We start from the raw sequence: 21,431 nt of genomic DNA, 5'->3' as shown, positions 1-21,431 counted from the left end.
ATATGGCCAAACCATATGGCAGAATCCTCAAAGACCTAGTTCTGTCCACAGAAAATCCAAGCTGGTCATTGGTTCTTCTCAATTCTTTTTCTTATTTACCTGCCCATTTATGTGAACCCTACTTAGTAAGACAGACACATAATTCAGAGCATTCATGTATAGAGGAGTAAGTAGGTCCGGTTAGAATAAGGAGGCAAAGAGGAATATATGCAGCAGGAAAAATGACCTGAGAAGAAACATAAACATGAGCATTTGTCTGGTATCCTTAAGAACCAGTGCAAAGTCTTAAGAGTTTCCTATTGGACAGGAAGGGTGTGTGAATTTAGAGAACCAGAGTCAGGATATGAAATGTCTTCATTGAAATTTTGGGGTCAAAATAGCACTCATATGCTGGAGGAGATTTTGCAGGAAATGGAGTTGATTACATCAGGGATAATTTAGAAGCATGAAGATAAAGTAGGAAAGTTTTTTTTTTTTTTTAAACAAACTTGGGATCCCATTTTCCATGAGCTTTTCTTTTAAGATACATTTTTATTTATTTATTTGAAAGGCAAAGTGACAGAGAGGGACAGGGACAGGGATGGGGTGGGGAGAGAGAGAAAGAGAAAGAGAGAAATCTTCCACCCATTAGTTCACTCCGCAAATGCCTGCAATGACTTGTACTGGACTAGGCTGAAGCCAGAAGCCAGGAACTCCATCTGAGTCTCCCACACAGGTACAGGAGCCCAAGTAATTGGGCCATCTTCTGCTGCTTTCCCAGGTGCATTAACAGGGAGCTGGATTGGATGTGGAGCAGCTGGAATGCTTTGATAGGTGACACTGGCATCACAGGCAGTTCCTTAACCTGCTGTTCCACATACCTGCCCCATAATAAAATGGTTTTATGTTAGATTATTTTCCATGTATATTGGGGATGATGGGAGAAAATTTTTCAATTTACAGAGTCCAATTTCTAATGTCCAGTTAGTGTTGAATATGGTATAGCACAAGCAGTGAAATTAAATATTTCTCCCCTAGCAGTGTAGCAAGGGGCAGTGTACAGGTCTGTACCATTCAAAGAACTTGCTGTATACAATGTCTCTTATGAAATAAAATGCTACTCCACCAATCTCTTCTTGTGAAACTTGCATGACTACATGAACTGGGGTCTTTTTTTTTTTTACTGCAAGATGGACAACATTACCCAACCCAAAAGTATCACAAAAAGATAATTGATTTGTTGATCAATCATAGTAGCTGGCTCTGGTACTCATCCAAGAACTATAGTAGGATAGGCTAGCAGGTAATGAAAAGAGAAGAAAGAAGAAATCTGAAGAGAGAAGAAAGAGAGAGGAAAGATACATACATACATATATATATATATATATATATATATAGAGAGAGAGAGAGAGAGAGAGAGAGAGAGAGATATTAGTTTATATCACTGCCTTATGCTGTGATAGCTTCTTAGTCTAGGATTAGCTTCAGGCTGCATATGTCTTTACAATAGTTCTTTTAAGTTACTCTGAGTGAATTACTTTTCTTCAAGGAAAAGTTATAGAATATTGAATTAATTTTTTAGTATTGACAATTTGCTAATTAAAAACATAATACATAAGATGAGGTTGGAGGCAGTAGACTGAGGGTATCTCTTTGAATATGCCACCCAGTGACTATCAGATGATGTGTTCATTCAACTTGGAAGATCTTATCATCAAGTGACTTTGTCCTCAAAAAAGTCAAATAGAAAATTTTTCTTGAATTGCAACTAGGAATTGGTATATATAAATGTAACAGAGTAGAAAGGTAAAGAGAATTGATCACAAAACCAATGAGTCTTCTTCAGCCTTTGTGGCATCACTTGGCCATTGACCTAAATCATGCATTTTATTAAGTGTATTGTAACAAATTAAAATATCCTATATTTATTAGTAAACATTGTTTTCCTGAAAAAATAAACTCTTCTAAGATAAATATTTGTAAGAATCTTTGTTTAAACAAGTTAATCAAATTAAATAGATTTTGGGAAAGCAGGACTTTTCAGAACCTTTCACATATAATAAAACATTGAGAATATTTAAGAAAACAGTAGGGGCCAGTGCTATGGCATAGTGGGCTAAGCTTCCACCTGTGGTGTGGGAATCCCTATGGGAACTGATTCAAGTCCCAGCTGCTCCTCTTCTGATCCAGCTCTCTGCTATGGCCTGGGAAAGCAGTTGAAGATGGCTCAAGTGCTTGGGACCCTGCACCCAAATGGGAGACTCTTGGCTTAGGCCTGGCCCAGCTTGGGCCATTGCGGCCATTTGGGTAGTGAACTAGCAGATGGAAGATCTCTCGCTCTCTCTTTCTCTGCCTGTACCTCTCCCTCTCTGTAACTCCACCCACCTTTCAAGTAAAAAAAAATCTTTTTTAAAAAAGAAAATAAAAAGTAAAATGTCCAGTTATTTTCAAAAATTTGACAGTGGAGTCTCCTATCATCAACTTTGTGAATTTTTTTTTATATTTCTTTTTTTATTATTAACTAGGAAGAGATTTATTTATATAATTTTTTGTACTTAATTTTTTTTATTTAGTAAATATAAATTTCCAAAGTACAGTTTATGGATTACGATGGATTTCCCTCCCCATAATTTCCCTCCCACTCGTACCGTCCCATCTTCCGCTCCCTCTCCCATTCCATTCACATCAAGATTCATTTTCAGTTCTCTTTATATACAGAAGATCAATTTAGCATATATTAAGTAAAGATTTCATCAGTTTGCACCCACACAGAAACACGAAGTGTAAAATACTGTTTCAGTACTAGTTGTAGCATTAATTCACATTGGACAACACATTAAGGACAGGTCCCACATGAGAAGTAAGTACACAGTGACTTCTGTTGTTGACTTAACAATTTGACACTCTTGTTTATGGTGTCAGTAATCTCCCTAGGCTCTAGTCATGAGCTGCCAAGGCTATGGAAGTCTTTTGAGTTTGCCAGCTTCGATCTTATTCTGACAGGGTCATAGTCAAAGTGGAAGTTCTCTCCTCCCTTCAGAGAAAGGTACCTCTTTCTTTGATGGCCCCATTCTTTCCACTGGGATCTCACTCGCAGAGATCTTTCATTTAGGTCTTTTTTTTTTCCAGAGTGTCTTGGCTTTCCATGCCTAAAATACTCTCATGTGCTCTTCAGCCTGATCCGAATGCCTTAAGGGCTGATTCTGAGGCCAGAGTGCTATTTAGGACATCTGCCATTCTATGAGGCTGCTGTGTATCCCGATTCCCATGTTGGATCGTTCTCTCCCTTTTTGATTCTATCAGTTAGTATTAGCAGACACTAGTCTTGTTTGTGTGATCCCTTTGACTCTTAGACCTATCAGTGTGATCTATTGTGAACTGAAATTGATCACTTGGACTAGTGAGATGGCATTGGTACATGCCACCTTGATGGGATTGTATTGGAATCCCCTGGCACATTTCTAACTCCACCATTTGGGGCAATTTTATATTTCAAAGAACTACTAGGCTTGATTTGCACCTTTCTCATGAACTGTCATGTTCTCTCTTGCATTAGGTCTTCTTTGATCGTCTTAGATGCTACTGATTGTTTCTCTTGTGGAATTTTATAAAACAGTTAAATAAACAAACTTCATAGTTCTATGAGTTTAGTTTCTACCCCGAAGTGCACATTTATTTTAAAGTAAATAATTTCAACCCAACCTAATAAACCCATGGGATTTAACACTGGAAAATCGCTGATGTGTTTTTATTATGTGTGAAATGGTTTATACGTTTGTAGGCAATTGAACTTAACTCCACCTCATTTATTCTCAGATGAATTGGTGTGGTGTTTGTCTCTTCCTGGCCTTGACATGTCTTAAATACTAGAGCAGTTTACGGAAGAACGCATTTACTGTTAGTGATCCTCTTTTGAAAAAATAGTCTACCAGGTGGTTTAGAAGACATTTCTCATGGCCTTATACTCAGGAAATGAATAGTGCTGTGCCTAAGAACCAATAAGGCAGAGTGACTTGGAAAAAATTTAGTTACTGCATGTTTGGAGAACACTAGTGTTTTTAAGGCCATATCTTGGAAAACCTTCAGATTTTGTGAGGGAGAGCACAATGGAGTGAAATTTTCAAACTTCTGTTTAAAGAGAAAATAGTTGGTAGTTTCATTGACCTACATACATTCCACATGTTCCCAGTGGAGACTCAACAATGGGAGAGTAACCACCTGTTTATCAATGACCCACAGTTTCATCTATCCCTTGTAATGGTAGTGGTAGGGAGAGGGCACAGGCTAACTGGTAGCTTTTGCCATTTCTCCAGAAACGGTTTTGTGTTGACCACAATTAAAGATGGCTCCTTTCACCTGTCTTGTCTTTGAGACATGTACATGGAGAGGAAAACAGAAACAGTGGTAGATGTTAGAGGACAGGAAGATGGGATATTGCATGTACTCCAAGAGAGCCTGTGTGCCCAACTCACATGCTGTCACATGCTTTGCAGTTTTTTTTTAATTCCTTTCCCCATTCCCTTCACTTCATTATAGAGAAGACACCAAAGACACCAGTATTATTGGCCTACCTCCATCGCCCTACAATAAAGAAAAAAAGATAACTGTTTTATTTTATATGGTCGCAGTGTCCTACCTAATTTTCTCCCGTCTCTCTTTTGGGGAAGCAGCACTGTCTGTTCTCTTTCAAGGTCAAAGTTATTAGAAATGGAGAGGAAATATCACGCTTCCTGAGTCTAAGCCAGCAGGTTTGGAATTACATAAAGTTTGAGCCTTGTGTAGTGCTCTTAGCCAGGGAGGCTGCCCATTAACACTTGTGGTTGAGGGGAAACTAAGAGCTCTGTGAGAGCAGACAGAGAAATCTGCATGGTGGGATTAGTGACCGGAGCATGAAATGACCAGTCTGGAGGTGGGGAATTTGGGGGTGTGCTGCTGATGGAAAGGGTGCACTAAATAAATAGTGATTGCTTTCAATTTCTGTCTTTTTTGTAATAAGAAAGGCATGTTTTAAAATTTCTTCCCTTTCCTACATTCATTTTTAAGGTTTATTTTCCTCGTGGATTTTTGCCTTCAAAATCCTTAATATTTTAAGTCTTTACAGTTTTGTCTCTGGAAAACGTTGAATCTGAGGGACAGTAGTAAATGCCAGAGCCTGATATAATGCACACAAAAAGAAATAAACATTTTCTCACCAGTGTCTCTTCACCATTGCACACAAGCTCACTGATACTGTGCAATGTATCTGTACTACGCCCTCAACCCACTTTGACAGCAGGGTTTGTTTGGATTGTAAATTAAGGCTTCGTGCTTGGGAATGTATCTTTCCATACTAAGGGTCATGGTTTCAGGGCCATGGGTGAGAGAGTCAGAGAAGTGCTAAGCAGTTCTGACCTCATCTCTGTAATACCAACAGTATCATAACAACATAATACATACAGACATGAACTGTTAACTGTCTCTGTATGTAACATGCCAACCCTTCCTTTCTCTCTATGTGCCACCTACAGTTACATACCTATAAACATACATGGAGTCATTACCCATAGCTTAAAAAATACACATAAATACCTAAGAAAACATTATGAACTACGTCCAATTCTTCTTATATCTCTAAGTGACTATTACAAAGCAAGCAATGAGAGCCGGGAGAGGAAGATCCCACTGTGTTCCTAGATGGGCATAGATAGAAAGAAATGAGGGAGTCAGAGCTGGTGATGGTTAGTAACTTCTTATAGACTTTTCTGGCCTTAGTTACTTTTGTTTTTGAACTCTAGAGAAAACAGATATCGTTTCAGGGTGGGAAATGCAGAACTGGGAAAAGTCCGTGGCATTAATAATTTACATTATCTCTAACACTGATAAAAACTAGCTAGATTCTAAGTGTGAAATAATTTTTTCATCCCGAATTCCTGTTTTCTCATGGTACAGATGATTTATGTAACTTTTGATCTAAATAGTTTAAAAATCACTAGTCCTTACTGAAAAACATGATACCAATTCCTCTGCTAATCAAGGTAAATGAGCCATAGTCAGATAGATGGAAAAACAGACCAAAAATGGAAAAAAAAAAAAAAGAGGAAGCTGAAGGAGAGTGAGCTAGAGGAAGAAAAGTGATTAAAACCACAGAAGCCTCATCTGAGGACGTGAGCCTGAAAGAGAACAGCGCTGCTCTGAGGCTAAATTACTGTTGAGAGCTATGCCTTTCCGTCATTTTTAATGGAATGTTATTAAAGACAAATCTGGAGTAGTCAACCCTTCAGTGCTTCCTCTTAATTTATTTATTTCTGCAGAAGGAAACCCTGTTAACCCCAGCAGATAATATATTCAACAGCTTGTATCCATGGCAAGGTTGTTTCCTAAAAATTTTATGGGATAAATTTAGTTCAACATTTGCACATATTTACACATGAGGTCTCCATTTCAAGGTCTTTGGCTTAAGTAAGAAAGTCATTCCCAAGGTAGGATGTCTGCCAGGGCTGCAGAGTATATTCCATATGCATTGCTAAGCTTCCCTGTTTCCCAGGGCATGGAAAGGACATTTCCTCAAATGCCCCTTGTCTCCTCTTGGAGTTTCAAAGTTAGGCTAGGATTGCTGAGAACCACAGGAAGCTTGCCACAGTTCAGCCCTCTGGGTTATGCCTCAGACCTCGACTGGCACCCCCACAGGCTTTGCCCTCTTTCTGTAATCCCCAGAGAAGACATCTGCTTCCCTTTCCTCTTTAAAAGGACTCTGCCCTTTCTGGCTCTTTCCCCCGTGGAAGTACTCTGGAGTCGCATGCAGCTTCCCTATCTTCCAGCAAATGTTGATTCACACAAATGCATGGGCCTTTTCCCCTTTTCTCTTTTAAGTGTTCTTTGGCTGATAATTCTGTGTGTTAATGGGAAGTGGGCAGCAAAGAGGGGATTTACTTTCCATTGACATCGCGTGAGCACCTACTATGCAACTGGCTTTATTCTAGATACAGACAATGCCATGCTAGGAAAGCAAAAATGCTGTTTTCATGACTTCTGTATTTCAGAGAGCGAAGACAATAAACGCCATCAGCTGACTGTTATATAAATTCTAGGAAGAAAATTGAAGCTGTATAAGGGCTCCAGGGATGGGGGATGTTTTGGAAAATGTATTCTATTTTTAAAATACATGTTTCTCAGGAGCAGTTACATTAGAGCAGAGTCCTGAAAGAAGAGTGAATGAACCATGGAACAATTCAGGGAGAAGAAATCACAGTTAAGAGGCCCCATGGCACAGATAACCTTGAACTGCCTGAGAAGTGATTGGCAGGCTCCCCAGTGTATCTACCAGAAGACAGGAAGGCGCTGTCTGGTAAGAGGTGACCTGACATCCCTGAGATGGACCTGGATCATATCCTATGGAGCCACAGAACAACTGGACATAGGAATTTTCTTCCATGTGTGGTGGGAAATCCTTGTAAGAGAGTGACTTGAGATGACTGATATTTTCTAAGATCACCTGGTATTGGGGATGAGGAAGTTGAGGGGAGTTCCCTAAACTACTCAGCCAATTTGGGGCTGAGCCAACACTAATGTTCAGGCTTCAAACCAGGTCTAGACAGGGACTGAGGATTTCATTCTTGGCTTTGAGATCAAGATCTCTGCTTTCTTTATTCCTCAAAAGTAACCACATCATGCAGCCACCTAGTAAGCCAACATATTTTGTTATGGTATGAGAAATTCTTGGAATGTATTCTTATCATGGTTTATTATTTTTTATAATGTATCATATTTTACATTTCCTCAAATAATGCTGAAGAGCAGATAACTAAGTATTTTTAAATTTTAGATGAACTTGACCTTTTAGAAGTCAAGTATTTGAATTTCAGTTGCAAGTGGCCATTTTAAAAGTCTCTAAAATTTGGAAACTGTCCTTTGGACCTTTGGAATGAGAGCCCATGAGATAGAAGTGATGTACTGATGGGCTGTCTTATAGGGTAACAGCCACCAAGAATTGAATATGGTAGTCTGCCCACCCTCAGCACTAAAACATCAATGCCTTATGCTGAAGTTAAGAATGGAGTAGAGACTTTGCCTGGTGGGAAGGAAGACGTTGGACACATCGAATTTCTCAACCATGGTTCACAACTTCTGTGATGTAGTGGCCTTGGAGAAGATAAAATTTAATTTTAAAATTATTGAACCAGAGTCATGCAAATGTATTGTTAGAAACAGCATGCCTACCAAAGTCCTCTTGAGGCCCAGAGAATGTATGCATTATGTCCTAGGAAAAGTAGGTTCATAAAAGCATTTTGAAACACTCCTGATTCTTTTTTTTTTTTTTTTTTTTTTTTGACAGGCAGAGTAGACAGTGAGAGAGAGAGAGAGAGAGAGAGAGAGAGAGAGAGAAAGGTCTTCCTTTTGCCGTTGGTTCATCCTCCAATGGCTGCCGCGGCCGGCGCACCGCGCTGATCCGATGGCAGGAGCCAGGTGCTTCTCCTGGTCTTCCATGGGGTGCAGGGTCCAAGCACTTGGGCCATCCTCCACTGCCTTCCCTGGCCACAGCAGAGAGCTGGCCTGGAAGAGGGGCAACCGGGACAGAATCCAGCGCCCCGACCGGGACTAGAACCCGGTGTGCCGGCGCCACAAGGCGGAGGATTAGCCTAGTGAGCCACGGCGCCGGCTGAAACACTCCTGATTCTATACTAACAGGTGTTTAAGATGAAAGCATTTTCTGAAAAACAGTATTTTTTTGGCATGGAGGTCCCAAATAAAGTCCACAGTAATAAATTATGACATATGAAGAAATACAACAATAGAGACACAATTCCAGGCATGAAACAAACTGACCTTTACAGTGGTGGCATTCTAAAATCAGCCTTTTAATCACCTTTCTCATCTTCATTTTCGGAAGGCACAGCTAATAAAAATATTTTTATGCACTTGTTGCATTCTTCTAACCTTCACTTCCTGATCACACATAAAATCAGAGATCTCTCCACAAAGGATATTATGAGTAGAGTGCTGCCATCCTCATGAGAAGAAAAATAAAAATCAAGATGGTCTGTGGAGGAACATTCCATTTTTCCAGTAGGCATATACATACCTTCACACCATCTGTCTGGCCCTCGAAACAACCCAGCTAATGGGTTTCATTAGAACTAAACTTTATTTATTTTTGTTACTTTTTGATTCCTAGGACCTCTTTAAAATGTATGCATTTTGAGAGTTTTCCTATCCCTGACCAAGAAAACACAAAGTTCCAAGATAATGTTAAGCACAAAGCATAGATTTGATTGAAAAGTAAGCTTCCAAGCTTTATCTGTCAATAGTTTCCTCTTAATTCCAAGGTTTGTTCCCTATCTCATACAAAGATCTAGTTCAGGGAAAAGGGAGTCCCTGTTCTTTCTCTCTTTCCTTCAACAAACTATCCTTGCTCAGTCATGATCATTTTTTACCTTTAATTTTCTTGCTTTTTTATTCTTCTGAGATTGAAGCATGGGGGTGGGAGGCGTAGGGAAAGATGAGGTGGATGAAAAACATCCTGTGTTATTGATACTATCATAAGGCAATTTTACATTCTCTAATACTGGAAAAAGCTTAAGCCCTTTCACTAATGGAAACCTTTAAGGGCATTGAGAAGATGCCTTAGCCTCTGGAAAGCACTCAGCTCTTTCAGCTGCACTGACTGAAATCCCCCTCCCAGTGATGACTCTCCTCTGAAGCCCTAGTAATCTAGTTTTATGGCTTCAGTTGATATTTGCTGAATGCTGTGTTCCTCAGTATGTTTCCCCATGGAACAAAGGCTTAAGAGGACCCCATTCTTGTCTCCGCCATGCAAGGCATATGTCTAGCACATATAAAACTCTCTAATGTCCATAGAGTCCTGAGCAGTGAAGATCATATAATATAATCACCTCATCTGAGTTCCAGCTTCAGCTTCTCCTGCCTCTCTGCATGCTTGGGTGGCAGCCAGCTGAATGTCCACAGTAAACCTTACCCACTCATGAAGTCTCTGAGCCTTGGTGGGACCTCTCTTTTTGTGATTGGAATACTGTCCCCATCCCTATTTGGGAACAAGGATCATGACACCGTCTATCTCAAATTGTGCCTTTTTCCTATTTCTTCAGCTTTCAAATATTTTAGTTTATTTATCTACTATTGTTGATAAGAGGTTTAAAAAGCCTTCTAACCTATCCTTAATTTTTTTACCATGAAACTTTTTAAAACATATTTTATTTTATTTAAGGTTAAACTAATTTCACATGATTCATTTATATAGGGTTAGAACATAGCAGTAATTCTCACTCTACCTTCCCTCCTGCTCCTGCTCTTCATCCTCCTTCATCTCTTATTCCCTTTCTTAATTTTTACAATGATCTAAATTTAATTTACCTTAAAGAGATAGTAAGAAAAAAATCCCCTGGCACCATGGCTCACTAGGCTAATCCTCCGCCTGCGGCACCGGCACAACGGGTTCTAGTCCCTGTCGGGGCACCGGATTCTGTCCCGGTTGCTCCTCTTCCAGTCTGGCTCTCTGCTGTGGCCCGGCAAGGCAGTGGAGGATGGCCCAAGTGCTTGGGCCCTGCACCCACGTGGGAGACCAGGAGAAAGCACCTGGCTCCTGGCTTCAGATTGGCACAGTGCGCTGGCTGTAGCAGCCATTTGGGGGTTGAACCAATGGAAGGAAGACCTTTCTCTCTGTCTCTTTGTCTCTCTCTCTAACTCTGCCTGTCCAAAAAAAATCACCATTCCTCAACAGTAGAAACAAAGATTGTAAACAATCATCAGATCTTATAACTTTCTTTGATTTTTAAAATTTTATTACTATAAAAAGAACATATTTTATGTATTTCATATATATATATATAATTCTAAGAAGATAACCATACTTGCCTCCCACCCCACTCTACCCCTTTAGTCTCTTCACCTTCCTTCCTTTTTTTTTTCCTTTAATTTTTGCAATAACATAGTTTCAGTTCACTTTATAATCACAGGCTTAATGCACCACTAACAATAATATTCAACAAGTAAAAAGTAGAAAGCCCACTGTTCCACAGGAGATAAGTGCTAAAAACAATACTCAATTTATAAGATGTCAGTTTCTTTCTTATGCATTGGTGTGGAGTTCTTTGTTGTTGTTGTTGTTATTCTACTACCACATTTCAGAGAAAACATATGATATCTGCCTTTGTGGTTCTGACTTATTTCACTAAGCATAATGGTCTCCAGTTGCATCCATTTTGTTGCAATTTTGTTCTTTGTTATGGCTGAGTAGTATTTCATTTTGTATATATGCCACATTTACTTTATCCAGTCATCAGTTGATGGACATCTGGGTTGATTTCATATCCTAGATATTGTGGATTGAACTGCAATAAATGTTGGGGTACAAATATCTCTTTCATATGCTGATTTCATTTTGTTTGGGTAAATTCCCAAGAGGGGGATGCCTGGGTCATATGGGAGACCTGTTTTCAGATTTCTAAGAAATCTCCTTGCTTTCTTCCATAATGGCTGTACTAGTTTACATTCCCACCAACGATGTATTAGGGTACCTTTTCCCCCACATCTTCACTAGCATTCATTGTTTTTGATTTTTGATGATAGCCATTCTTACTGGGGTGAGGCAAAATCTCATTATAGTTTTGATTTGCAGTTCTCTGTCAGCTAGTGATCCTGAGCATCTTGTCATGTGTCTGTTCATTTGTATTTCATCCTTTGAAAAATACCTGTTCATGTCTTTTGCCCATTGCTTAACTGTTTGTTATTGTTGAGTTTCTAAAGCTCTTCATATGTCTTAGATATTATCCTCTATCAGATGATAGCTTGCAAGTATTTTCTCTCATTCTGTCAATTGCCTCTTCATTTTAGTGAGTGTCTCCTTTGCTGTGCAAAAGCCTCTTAGCTTGATGTAATACCATTTGTCTGTTTTTGCTTTTATTGCCTGTGCTCCTTTTGTTTTATCCAAGAAGTCTTGTCTCTTTAGTATTTTATGTCCCTTTTTGCCAAACCTTCCATTTTTTCATCTAAAATGTGGTATTCTTTATATTCTTTAAGCTAACCTATGAAATTGTTTCATTTAATTTTTAAAATTTTTATATTTTTAAAATCTATATTCATTCTTTTTGAAAGGCAGAGACAGAGAGAACAAAAACTTCCATCTGTTGGGTCATTCCCCAAATGCACAATAGCCGGGGCTGGGCCAGTCTGAAGTAAGTAACTGTGAACTCAGTCTGAGTCTCCCATATAGGCTACATAGTTGTTTTTTTTTGTTTTTTTTTTTTTTGTTTTTTTTTTTTTTTGACAGGCAGAGTGGACAGTGAGAGAGAGAGACAGAGAGAGAAAGGTCTTCCTTTTGCCGTTGGTTCACCCTCCAATGGCCGCCGCTGCAGCGGGCGCACCGCGCTGATCCTGGCAGGAGCCAGGAGCCAGGTGCTTTTCCTGGTCTCCCATGGGGTGCAGGGCCCAAGCACCTGGGCCATCCTCCACTGCACTCCCTGGCCATAGCAGAGAGCTGGCCTGGAAGAGGGGCAACCGGGACAGAATCCGGCGCCCCAACCGGGACTAGAACCCGGTGTGCCGGCGCCGCAAGGTGGAGGATTAGCCTATTGAGCCACGGCGCCGGCTGGCTACATAGTTCTGAGTATTTGAGCCATTACTTTCCTCCTAGGGTGAGCATTAGCAGGAAGCTGGATCTGAAACAGCATGGCCTGGACTTGAACCAGGCTCTCCTATATGGAAGATAGGCATTCCAAGTGTGACTTAACTGCTGCACCAAACACCTGGCACCAGATTATTTGTTGAGGAGCCTTACATAGGTTCTAATATGAGTTATACATGTAATTGGGAAATGTTTATTTATTTCAGCTAGTCTACTTTAAGAGGTAACCTTTGAAATGCGTGTTCCTGGCTTTCTCCATGGACAGCAGTATCTTTGTGGCATACCGTAAGGACTCAAAAGGCCTTCATGCCGATTAATGACGGTTCTCTTTACCCTCACTTCCTCTAATAACTTTTAAGTTCTTTGAAAGTCCAGCCAAAAACAGCACCTGCTTTGAGCCAGAAAACCTGAGCTTGTGCTGCTTCCTATTCCCCACTCAACACTTACAAGGCTTTATTAGCTACAGTGCCTGATCTGAATTCTCTGAATTCTAATTTAATCATCTGTACAATATGGTCAGAAACACCCTTTCAAATGTTTTCCATATTGCTTATGTAAGATGAACATTTAAGGGTAATACAGCCTTTAAAATATTCAGCAAATGAAGCTGTTATGATTACTATTGCTACTGCTATTGTTAGTATTATAGTTAGTTGTGCTAGATGAGGGGGTGAGCAGAAGAACATGTCCAGAAGGTGGACAACTGTCAAGGAAGTGATTATGGACTGTGATGTGGACAAGAGCAGCCAGAACAATGAGAGCCATGAGCTGCTTCTGCAAGAAGCTGGCAGGAGAGAGTGGATGCTGAGAAGGACCCTGGCAGGAGTATGATCCTGACATTTCCACGAGTTTATGTCGGGGTTAAAAGACTTCAGTTTCAGTCTCAATGTCAACTATAAAATGGGCCATACATCTCTAATATTTTCTTCACAGGCATATGACAGGAATTCCTCAGCTGATGGAAATCCTTCTGTTTGGCAAAAAGATTTATCACAGCTCCCTTGGCTTAGTTACCTTCCATAGTCATTTTGGTTTTGTTGTTCTGGTGTTGTCTGATTAGTGTAGTTAACATCCATCTGCCAGAAAATGTGCATTTCCAATATTGGATACATCTGTATCTGTAGATTATGGTTCGTGGAAGATGCAACCCACATTTCTGTCACACTGGAACCATTCAAGGAAAGAACCTATTCAAACCTGACAGACCAATGTCAATTAAATTTCCTTTAAAGAAGAGCTTATCTTCTACTGGCTGAAAGAATGTATTTCTTTTCTTAGTTGTCGTCGGTTTTTTTTTGTTTGCTTGTTTTTTGCTTTTGTCTTTGTTTTTGTTGTTTTCTACAAATCTCCAAGTTGTTTCAAGGGATAGACTCCCCCGAATATATCTTGGACATTTACACTGTATGTATGACTTTGTAAAATTAGAGTTGGAGGAAGCTGGCTCTGACTCTCCCTTCTCCCTCTTCCCCTCTGCATCTTATCCTCTATTCGTGGTGACATCAAATTGTCACTATTTCAATTAAATCCTGCCCAGCATGAGCCCAGTCTATTTTCTGAGCATGCAAGTTTATAAAAATTACCCTCACTTATAGTGAACAGTGAAGATGTTTTTAAAGAGCTTCTTGATTTTCTTCTAGAAAATAAACAAAGCAGCAGCACATGCATAATCACTTAAATAGCAGCCTTTTCCACAACAACAGTGCAACTTCTTAATCGCAGTGTCGCAAGGTTAAGTAGGAAGGCTGTTAATGTGAAGACAGATGTTTCCATTTCAGATTGGCACCTCTCAAGACATGTATAACTAAAATGTATTAGTATCGAGAGGTGGTATGGACAACACAGGGAAATTCTCACCAGCCATGGAATCTAATGTTAGATGTGGAGGCTGGCCATGCAGAGCAGAGGCAGATTGCCATGACACTCTAAGTGAGATCATCTTCCTCTTAAAAGATGTATGAAGTGGCTTTTGATGTGAGACAGCATCTATTCAGTAAGAAGAGATAGATCCTTAGCTTTGCATCCATGTTAAATGTGATAGTAGTAATGACATTTTATTAGGTCTGTAGCATCTTAAATGTTACAAAGTAGTTCCATATGCATATTTGGTCCTCACAAGACTCCTATGAGTTAGCATTATTCTGCCTGTTTTTTTTTTTTTTCAGTTAGTGATTTGATGTGTACTCTTTACTCTTACTACCATGTCTGCATCTGATAATCACAGAGAGAAAGTGTGACTCCTGTTTGCATTTATCAGTTATGATAGCTGTCATTCTTTCTCATCTAATGACAAAATGGGTTATTGTCATGAATACTAAGGAAATGGACTATCTCACCACCTTTCTCCAGGAGCACTACTCTTTGAAAACAGCAAATTGTCAGCCAGTGTGAAGCTTAAAAAATAGATTGTAAGACATTCAAAGGAGATTAGTGTGTCTTCCCCATGCCACTCCACTTCTACACATCTTTAATGTCAATCTTTCTTTCCATCTTCCAGCTTCAAGATTCTCCTCCGCAAGGCATCCTTGGTCTAATTTCCTGTGCTTCTTGTCTTCCTTTCTTTCAGGAATCAAATAGGTCTCTTTACTGTATTGTTTCCTTCTTTTTTTTTTAAAGATTTATTTTATTTATTTGAAAGACAGAGTTACAGAGAGAGGTAGAGACAGAGAGAGATCTTCCATCCGCTGGTTCACTCCCCAGATGGCCGCAATGGCTGGAGCTGAGCCAATCCAAAGTGAGGAGCCAGGAGCCTCCTCCAGGTCTCCCACATGGGTGCAGAGGCCCAAGCGCTTGGGCCATCTTCCACTGCTTTCCCAGGCCATAGCAGAGAGCTGGATCAGAAGAGGAATAGCCAGGACTAGAACCAGTGCCCATATGGGATGGCGGCGCTTCAGGCTATGGCTGTAATCTGCTTACTACTGTTGGGTTTTTTTTCCATCTTTGATTTTTTTTGTCACCTGTATTTCCCTTCCCTTCCTCCCATTCCCCTTCCCTCCCCCCACTTCCCTTCCCTCTTTCTGCCTCCTTTTCCCTTTTTGTGTTCAGTGTCTTCTAACTTATTGAGGATGAAATCATTAATTTGACTCATTAGATGAGTGTTTCACCAGAAATGAAGATATCACACCTTGTTGAGCTTCTCATGTGAGACAGCATGTCATTCTGACTTCAGTCCTCATGTTTGCATTGAATAATCCATTCTGCTGGTCAGAGGGGAACAAGCCGAGTCATGAAAGGGTGAAACAGACTGTTGGAAAGGAAGCCACTGGACGATAGCCAGTCAACCTAAGCAAATGCTGTCAGTTGTCCACTCCTGTAAGTGAACCACATTTTTGAAAAGATGTGTACTTCTAAGTCTTTTACAAGTTTGTTTAGAAGCCCCAGGTCCCAAGTATCATCCAAAAGCACCGCAATTTGAAAATGTCCTGGCCAACACCATGGAAGTAGATGCCAATACTGGACCTCTCTTTAGTGGATTGAATCCTGACTCACAGCCAAGCTGCCTTATTAAAGAATGATGTGGTGCATATAAATTGAAAATTCCAGTCCTAGATCCTTGAAAGTGCCCCTCTGTCTCAATTTAGAACAGAGATGAAAGCAGAGGATGAAGGCAAGGAGCCTGGTTCCAGATTCACCCTCAGTCTCTTCATGGGCATGTGATCCTGGGATGCCTCAAGTCCCAGAGTCTCCGTGTCTTTGTCTCTACAGGGAAAAATATCTGCCATGTTTTGCTTGGTCAGGTGGGAACTGGTAATGAGTTAGATGATATATATAAAAGTTAAAAATTTCTCTGTATTGATTTAATATTATCATTTTTTTCTTGTCTTCTATGATGTTAATGGTTCTGGTCAGAGTCTCTTCTGTTTTAATTTACACTTAAAAAGTTTACAAAAAACATCAATAATTGAAACATCCAATTTTTAACCATTTAAATACAAAGGATCTCATAGGAATTCCAGTATTATAGACTATATTGCAGGCTTCATATTTTCCTCAAACTCAGATTTCTGAATATTTTCTAGCCAGAACTGACCTTAAATAATGGTAAATGTTTGGAATGTAACCTGACATTTGCTGAAAGAGGTGACATTGGAAAAATGGGTCAGTGCAGCTTATCTATTAAATACAAAAATCATTTAAAACAGAGTCCAATAGTCATTAACTTTTGGAATTTGGGGAAAATGCTTACCATTTTAGATGAAGTTTTCATGTACTCTATAAAAACAGATTTCCAAAATTCAATACAGATAATATATACAGCAGTCAGCAATCTAGTCGTAACAGTATTATTGAACATAATTTTATTTCTACAATAATTACAAGCAATAAAATATAATAACCAAGAATATCGTTTCTGTAGGCAAGCACATAATTCTTTTTTAAAATATGAAAAATTTATATCACTTTCCATGATTTGAGACTAGCATAAACAAAAACCAACATAGAGAATTTTTCAACTGAGACAGAGATGCAACTACTAATAGGCTTCCTGTTCTTTTACACCTGGTTTTAGGCAGAGACTGCAGTTATCGAAAGATATGAAATTTGCATGCGCAAAAAACTTATTCTTTGGGCAACCAAGAAAGCTATCAGGGACTGCCTACATTTTGGAATGAACTGGTTGGAAATCAGGCTTTTTGCTGAATAGGAGAGCACTCTGGTTTAAATAGTGCTCTTGTGTGATACTACTTTTTTTCTCCTGGAAGGAAACACTTCTTGTGATGGATAATTTATTAAGGGGTGACATGTATTGTCTGAGGACAAGGTAGAAGGGTCTCTCATTCTGCCATGGTTCCCTCTGTAACTCTCTGTCTCAGAGACACATAAAATTTAATATAATTTTGAAATATAGGATAGAAAAGGGTGAATGCAGTCTTGTGACTCATGTTCAAGTTTTATTCAAGTAGCAAGCAATAGAAAAGGAATCTTTGTGAAAACTGTCCTACAGCAACAGCAGAAGCCAGGTACTAAGACTTGCTGACAGTTTTGTGAAATGAAGCCTCACAGCTTCTGTCTCCTAGGGCGCTAACAGGTTGGGGGTTTCCTCAGTTGCCTTGGAGCAAGTCTATTTATGCTGGAAGAGCCACTCATCTTCCTTGAGGCTCATGAGTTAGTAGAAGAGAATTAACAAAACATTCAATACAACAGATACCCATCCTAATTTAATACAGTTGTGTTTTTCAAATATTCATTCAATAGTAATTGATGGAGCAGCAGCCACATGCCAAGCTTGGTGTTTAGTGATTGAGTTTTTACTTGATTCGAATCAAGTATGCATATTATTATCATCGAGCAAATGGAGTTTGGGGAGTTGTGCAGCAGAAGAAAGTTCTTTTCTTTACTTCAAACCCAGATAAAGTTAAATCTGCAATTTAGAGGTGAAAACTGCCATAACTATTCCCATGTTTCCCCAGAGGCTTCTCTGTTCCTGGCTCTTCCTGCCTTACAGAGCTCTCCATTCTTCTTGTTTATTTTCCCCAACTGAATTCATGTTCCTGTTTGGTTGTTTTGCAGATGAGTGTGATATCATGAATTGAGGATAATAACTTCAGGTGGAGAATAAGCAGTAAAAAAAAAATCTGCTAATAGTTTCATTTAAATGTCCTTAGTAGTAAAGAGCAGGAAGAGGAAACCTAGACAATATATAATCTAGGAACTGTATTCACATGGAATAATTTTCAGAGTTCCACAGAGTGACAATAGCTCTTAAATCACACGAAAGGAAAAGCTTATTTCAGCTTCTGGGTGTGTTTCTGACTTTTTTTTTTTTTTTTTTTTTTGATCCCCTAAGCTAGAATTGCTCTGATAATCAGCACTCAGAAGGGTTATCCTGCTGGGACGAAATTATAAATAAGAGAAACGTTTGGCACTCTGAAAGGATTTTACCTGTGGTAACAGTGCTTTCCATCTTTCATACACTTCACTTTTATTATAGGATTATTGCTTTCCGCTCCTCTCCTAAATGTGCAGTTTTGTCAGCACAATATCTCATACAGATAAATAACATTAAATAGGGTTACAGCGATGATTAAACATTGCAGTGACATCTTGTACATCACAGTACCATGTGTCTGAAAGGCAGGACAGTTTCTTATATTAAGCAGCAAACATGATTTCCTTCTTTTGTGTGATTAAGAACAGGATGAGTCCATCATGATTCTCTGTGTTACCGCTATACAGGTGTTTGTCCAGGGACAGTGAAACCTTTACAGCACTGGTTGCTCCAGTTCTGACATATAAGGGTACTTCAAAAAGTTTGTGGAGAATTAAATGAAAGGATAAGTGGATGCAGAATGTGGGAATCTACATAAAGTCTTCATGATGATGTTTTTCCCGTATACAGAAGACCCCTCATAGTAGATGGGTAGAGTGTACTGTGGTTACACTCTCTAGCAGATGTAAGCAACAAAGAACAAATGAATTATATTAAAAGCAAATATTGATCAAGTACCAGGAGTAGATAGATATGAATATCCTTGCACCTAGGTGGTGCTATGTACTGGGAAAGTTCAGTGTGTCATCTGAATCCAGAAATAGTGTTTGACAGCAAGTAAATGATATTGGTCATGTGGCCACATAAAATTCTCAACTGCGGTACTGTAATTCATTTCTGTCTACAGATAAAGTCTTGTCTGACTTCTCTTATGAGGTGTTGTTTTCTGTTACCTGTTATTTGATAATCCTTCAAGTGTTCATTGATGCATGGGCTAAGTGTTTAAAACTACAGCCCTACTGCCATTACTGCTTTCACTTGTGATTCATCTAACTCTGTCTCTGCTGTGCCATGTGTGCTAACTTGTAGGGAGACAGGATCTGCCACAAATGTGACTGTCAAGAAGCATGAGAAATATTGGATCCTGTTCATTGGAACCCCTCTTTGGTGTTGGAGTAGTAGTTTACTCAGTCACACACATTTGGCCTGGCTGCTTCTTTAGCAGGTGGTTTGGGATGTTCTCAGTGGGAATTGCCCTACAGGGCTAGCTCCACATAGTTGGACTCTGACTCTGTTTCTTATTGGATTTCTTTACAAATCTTAACCTTGAGGCTTAAATACCAGCCACAAAACCCGGTTCTCTTAATGATATCTTGTATATCTGCTATTCATGGGCCATTCCTAAATTTTAAGCTGTATTAATTTTCAGCCTTAACTAACTTTTAAAGCAGTCTTTGAGTTCTCTTTTATGTTGACTAGTCATGCATAAAATAGGTCATTCTTTATTCAAATGTGTCTCTTTAGGGTTTCAAGGGGTATACTCAACCATAACATAAAGGAAGCTACTGGTTGCATTTGTTTTATTTCAAGCCCAGCTCTTTTCTAGTTACAGATTTTTCTTTTTTGTTTTTAAGATTTTATTTGTTTATTTGAGAGTTAGAGTTACAGACAGAGGGAGACAGAAAGGTCTTCCATCTGCAGGTTCACTCTCCAAATGGCCACAAAGACTGGAGCTGTGCTGATCCAAAGTCAGGAACCAGGAGTTTCTTCTGGGTCTCCCACATGGGTGCAGGGGCCCAAGCACTTGGTCCACCTGCTACTGCTTTCTCATGCCACTAGCAGAGAGCTGGATTGAAGAAGAGCAGCCAGGACTCGAACTGACACCTATATGGGAAGCCAGCATCACAGTGGAGGCTTAACCTGCTACACAACAACACTGGCCCCAGATTATTGTCTCTGTACCACTTTCTCTTAAGGTAAAAAAAATCTTCATCTGTAGAGCAGTTAGTATATAAAAAAGTTTCCATAGGAGCATGTAGTGAAAAGCTTGTATGATCCAAAAAATTGATTACCTTTAATATTAAAACACATCCCATCCTAAATCTGGTTACCCTTAAAACATCAATCGATTGTTTGTTGTTTTTTGTCTCCTTGTATGTGGTTATATATAGTTCAAGACTTAAAGTTTACATAATTTTACCCATTGTATGTTTCCCTGATTTGGATTTATTCGGTTAAATATAGGGTGATCATATCACTTATTATAGCTTCAACCAATTTGTCCATTATGGAAAGAAAATTAATTAGTTAATATGTCAACTGGGACAATGGAGGTATGAATAAGAGATGAAAATACAGAGAAGGAGGAGGAGAGGAATGTTGACACTCTCATTATTGCTTGTGATGGTTTAGTCCTCTTAAGAATCTGGTCTTGCATATTCACCCACAGTCCCACTTACAAAGCTCTGGGTACACTGTTATGTTTTCTTGATGATTTTTCTGTATCTGTCTGAAGCCTGAAGTATGAAGTTTTAAAAATGGAAAATGCAGCAACAAACTGCATTTTTCTATAGTTTTTTCTATAGTTTTCTTGCTTGATAATGTGTTAGGTAAGTGATCTTTTAAATTTGACTCTCCAACACACAGACGCACACCTACATTGAATTTTTTCTAGAAAAATTACTGAGACAATTAAACATAGATCTTTTTCAGATATTATTTTAAGAGGAGAAAAAATTCCTTGATATCCATGTTTATGATAGCCAACAAATAAGCAGTAAAAACAGAAAAATCTGCTCTGGGAACAGTTCTATGACTAATTCTACTTGATGTCATTCCCACCAACTGTAAAAACATACTTCTATTTATTGTATGACTATGTCAATACCTGATAAATTAAATGAATTTTGTTCATTTATTATTGTGAGGAAAAATGTACCATGAAAATAAATTTCATCTTTTCCTGGAAGCTATTTTTAATATATTTGTAAAATTTTGGTTAGAAAATGGTCTTAAAAAAGAATACAGCCAAAAAAACCCAACACTTAATAATCAAGTCTTATGACAAATATATTCTATTTCACTGCTTCATTATCTTTAACCTCATACACACCAGTTTTAACAGCCTGA

At 39.1% G+C, this 21,431-nt stretch overlaps 1 protein-coding gene across 2 annotated transcripts in view; it reads left to right on the top strand.

Moving 5' to 3' along the window:
• Positions 1-21,431, top strand: part of LSAMP (limbic system associated membrane protein) — a 666,984-nt gene that overhangs the window by 155,611 nt on the left and 489,942 nt on the right. The gene's annotated exons all lie outside the window — the stretch shown is intronic.

The sequence above is a fragment of the Oryctolagus cuniculus genome, chromosome 4 (assembly GCF_964237555.1).
Source record: "Oryctolagus cuniculus chromosome 4, mOryCun1.1, whole genome shotgun sequence".
Lineage (NCBI taxonomy): Eukaryota > Metazoa > Chordata > Mammalia > Lagomorpha > Leporidae > Oryctolagus > Oryctolagus cuniculus.
Note: the sequence above shows the minus strand (reverse complement) of the source record. Positions and strands in the feature narration are given on the sequence as shown.